Source organism: Mastomys coucha, unplaced genomic scaffold (genome assembly GCF_008632895.1).
Source record: "Mastomys coucha isolate ucsf_1 unplaced genomic scaffold, UCSF_Mcou_1 pScaffold22, whole genome shotgun sequence".
Classification (NCBI taxonomy): domain Eukaryota; kingdom Metazoa; phylum Chordata; class Mammalia; order Rodentia; family Muridae; genus Mastomys; species Mastomys coucha.
In genome coordinates, this window is record NW_022196905.1 from 9,391,074 (window position 1) to 9,395,586 (window position 4,513).

At 42.9% G+C, this 4,513-nt stretch overlaps 1 protein-coding gene across 7 annotated transcripts in view; it reads right to left on the reverse strand.

Moving 5' to 3' along the window:
• The window catches only part of Wdpcp (WD repeat containing planar cell polarity effector), a 314,567-nt gene that overhangs the window by 28,436 nt on the left and 281,618 nt on the right, over positions 1-4,513 (reverse strand). The gene's annotated exons all lie outside the window — the stretch shown is intronic.

Here is a 4,513-nt window from a genome sequence, read left to right on the forward strand (position 1 = left end):
TCCTTCCTTCCTCTTTCCTTTACTCTCCCCTCCCTTCCTTCAACTTTTCATTGATTCTTTGTGAGTTTCACATCATGCACTCCAGTCCTGTTCATCTCCATGTCCCTTAGTACCTACCCTCTGCCCTTGCAACCTCCTCAGCAAAACCAAAGCACATCAAAACAGAACCAAACAAAGTACAGAAAACATCATGTCATGGAAGCTGTAGTGTGTCACAGTGTGTCCCACAGCATGCCCTTTTGTCCACACATCTTTACAAATATTCATTATAATGACTCATTAGTTTGGGCTGAGGCCTCTGGTTTCTGCTACATCACCAATACTGGATCTTCACCAGGACCTCTCTCAGGTATCCTGTTGTGGCCCTATGTCATGGAGATCCTGCAGCTCTGGACCTGCAGAACCAGCCCTTTTACAAGCTCTAGCAGTTCACAGATGAGGTAGATGTTGGGATGGGCCAATTGAAAGCTCTGGATCTGGGTCTGAGTGTAATCTGTGCTGGTCAGCCCCCAGCTTTCCTATACCCGAACCCCCAGGTCAAGCTCTCTAGCACTGCCTCAGCTAGCTCACTAATGCTGCAGCAGTCAAGGGGCAAGGCCAGCTCTCCGGCTCTCAGGACCCCAGGCCAGCTCCTGGACTGCTGAAGGTGTCAAGAAGTGGGAAAGGCATCACCTCCCCATCCTTGCCACCTCAAGGAGGACTGGTGGCCAGCTCCCCCTGCTTACTCCCTTGGGGCTAGCTCCACTGTGCTGCCCAAGCAAGGTGCAGGGCCTGCTTTCCCAAGTGCTGCAGCTGGGAGCTCTCCTGCTCTCATGACCCTGGGGCCAGTTCTCCCAACTGCCTCAGGTAGTGTGGCAGGTGTGTAGGGGGTACCTCTGGTCAACCCCTCACCCATGCTGCTCACACCCTCGGGACTGACCCACCTGCACTCTTACCACTAGGGTTAGCTTTGCTGTGCCACCCAGGAGAGCCACTGGGCCCTTTCTCCAGTATGCTGCAGCAAGCAAGAGGTGGGGTCAGCTTTCCAGAGTGCTGCAGCCAGTGACGGGTAGAGGCAGCTCTGCAGAGCCCTGGGACAGCGATGTGTCCCAGGCAGCAGCCCAGATCAGGGATGTCTGTGTGCATGGATGGTAATATGAACCATGGACGTCTACAGAGACCCCTGCTGCTGCATGGCCACAGACCCAGACATGGCCTTCAGCAGCAGCATGGGCTGGGATTTCATTGTGGCCTCAGGTAGCAGGGCAGGCTACTCACATCAGGCTATTCCTCTACCCTCATGGCTTTTTGTTTTGTTTTGTTTTTCGGAGATAATGATTTCGTCTGTCATTGAGTCTGTTTATGTGATGTAGTATGTTTATTAATGTATATATTGAATTGGAATATGAAGTTAATTTATGGTGAATGGTCTGAATTTATTTATTTATTTATTTATTTATTTATTTATTTAGTGTGTGTGTGTGTGTGTGTGTGTGTGTGTGTGTGTGTATGTGTGTGTGTGAACATGCCACATTGTACATGAGGAGGTCAGAGGACAACTTGTGGCAGTTGGTTCTCTCCTTCTATCATGTGGGCCCTGTGAGTCAAGCTTTGTACCAGGCTTCACTGAACGTGCCTTCACCTAATGAGGCATTTCACTGGCTCTCTTTTGTCTATATTTAAAGATTTTCATATTTTTTCAGACAAGGTTCCATGGAGAACCATCTAGTTTCAAAACCATTATGCAGCTGAGGGTGGACTACTGATCATCCTGTGTGTACCTCCCAAGTGCTTGCCTGCCACAATTGCTATGTGCAGCGCTGGGAAGTAACCCTATGTTTTCATGCATGCTAAGCAGACTTGACCAACCAAGCTTCATCTCCAGCTCTGAATGGTCGGTCATTCTGGTATAATCTTTTGAAAAACTTTGTGTGTATGTGTACAAGTGTTTTATATGCATGACTTATATGTCACTAGTGAGAATCCCTGGAAATAGAGTTTTAAACAGTTGGAAACTGCCATGTGGGTAATGGAAATTGAACCTGGGTCCTCTCCAAGTAGCAACTATCTTTCAACATTGAGCCAGCCTTCAGGTGCTTTCATTTTATTGAGAAGTTTTGTACCTGTCTTCACAAGGGAGATGGGTCCACAGTTCCCTTATTTTATTGTGTCTTTGTCTGTACTTATTTTTGGTATAATACTGGTCTTAGAGTCTGAGCACATTCCTCCTCTCTGTATTTCCCCAGAATCATTTGGAGAAACACTGATGTTTCTTCAGTGGTCTTCTAGAGTAACCCTGTCTTCACCTGAATTGTTTCAGTGGGAAATTTCATATAATTGCTTCAACCTCACTGCTTGTAATGAATGTGACTATGATATTTCAGATTGTGTTTTTAATATAAATCCTATGTCTCTATAAACTCATCAATTCCTTTACAATTTTCCACTTTTTTTCTAAATTTATTGATATTTATTGAAAAGTCTCTGTTTTCATCTCTAATTTTCTTAATTTGGATCATTTTCTCTTGGCTACTTTAGCCAAAAGTTTATTAAATTTATTTTTTTTCAAAGAATCAACTCTTTGTTTTATTGATTTTGTTTTGCTGGATTTGTTTTTTGTTTTCATGTCCATTTCTGTTCAGATCTTATTTCTTTCCATCAAATGACCTGTTCTTGTTTTTCCTTTGGTTCTTTACTTAAGATTGATTTGAGGTGTTTTTTTTTCTTTTTCTCTTCCTCCTCTTCCTCCTACTGTTCTTTGTTTGCTTGTTTGCTTGTTTCATGACTGGGTTTCTCGGTGTAGCCCTGGATTTCCTGAAACTCACTCTGTAGACCAGGCTGGCCTCAAACTCAGAGATCTGCCTGCCTCTGCTTCCTGAGTTCTGAGATTAAAGTCATAAGCCAGCACCCCCAGGGCTCACTGTTTATGTAAATAGGTAGAGCTATTCATTTCTTAGGACTCCTTTCATTGTATCTATGGGCTTTTGCATATGTTCTCACTTCCATTAGATTTTTAGGAATATTCTGATTTCCTTTTTATTATGAAACCCATCATTTACAGTGTTTCTGAGTCTCCATGAATTTGTGTGTATGCTCTGTCTGTAGTTTTTCTTTCTTTTTTTTTTTAATTTCTATTTTAGTTCACGGTGGTCATATAGAATATAAGAACATATTATTTTGTTAGGACTTGTTTTATATCCTATTATAGGATCTATTTTACATAATGTTCCATGGGCTGCTGAGAGGAATGTGCATTCTGCAGTGTCATTAGGATAGATGTTTTCCCTGTTGCCAGGATGGCTGTATTTTGATGAGAGCACAGCATTGATGCCACCTACTTTTACTCTGTTGAATTAACTTATGTCATTGTATCTAAGAGTCTGTTTAGGAATTGGGTATACCTATGCATGTCTGTTTAGGGTCATAATGTTCTCTTGATGGATCATGACCTTAATCAGTTTGAAGTGACTTTATTTATAATATTCTGACTTCTTTTGGTTTGAAGTTTATCTTTTTAGTTATTAGAATAGTAGCCCATCTGTTTCCTCATTCCTCTTGCTTAGAATTACTCTCTCCATATTCTCACTCTAAGATCGTGTCTGTCTCTGGTGATAAGGTACATTTCTTGGAAGCAGTAAATAGAAAAAAGCAAAACAACAGAACCCATGTCTTTTTTCAGACAGGATTTTTACTGTGTAGCCTTGGCTAGCCTGGAACTTGCTATGTAGACCAGGCTGCCTCAAACTCACAGATATGCTTCCCTTTGCTGCAATTAAAGGTGTGTATCACCATGGCTGAATGATCCTGCTTTTTGATCCTATCTGCTAGCTTGTGCCTTTTTATTGAAGAATTCTATACCAGTAATATTCAAAGTGTAGGCACAGTATGAAACTGTAATAGGGCAATACAAAAAGACAAGCCTTTGCCTTTGCCTTCTAGTTACTTAAGAAAGTAAGAGGACACTGGCAATACTATATCCATGTATTAGTTGTTCTCTGTGGAAGGGAGAAGACAAGCTAAGACTGCTAATTAATACTTCATTGATAGAGGCAACAATAGAGAGTAGGAGAGAGAGATGGGGTAGCTATGGATAACACAGAATGAAATAGAGAGGAAACGGAATGCATTCAGATAACCTAAAGCCACCCCAGCTCTTAGCAGAGATCCCACATACCAGGTCAGAGATGTTCTCTGGGTAAGTCTATCAAATGGAAAATTAAAAAGGAAACTATAGAGAAAGAAAAGGGGCATGAGGACAGAGCGGGACAGATCTGGGCTGAAATACTGCCACTGGGTATCAAGTGAAGGAAGAGTAAACATGGGAGAGCTGGAAGGCATGTGGTGTGCATGGGCTCTCTGCTGCTTCCAGAGTTGACGCCCAGTTTCTTCCCTGGCTCCTGGATGCCAGGAGAACTCTGGGAGGTCCTTTGAAAAGCTAAGGCACAGATGCTGGTCCTGACAATGGACACTCTCCTTGGGTCTCATCACAGATGTGGGTCCTGACAATGGGCACTCTCCTTGGGTCTCATCACAG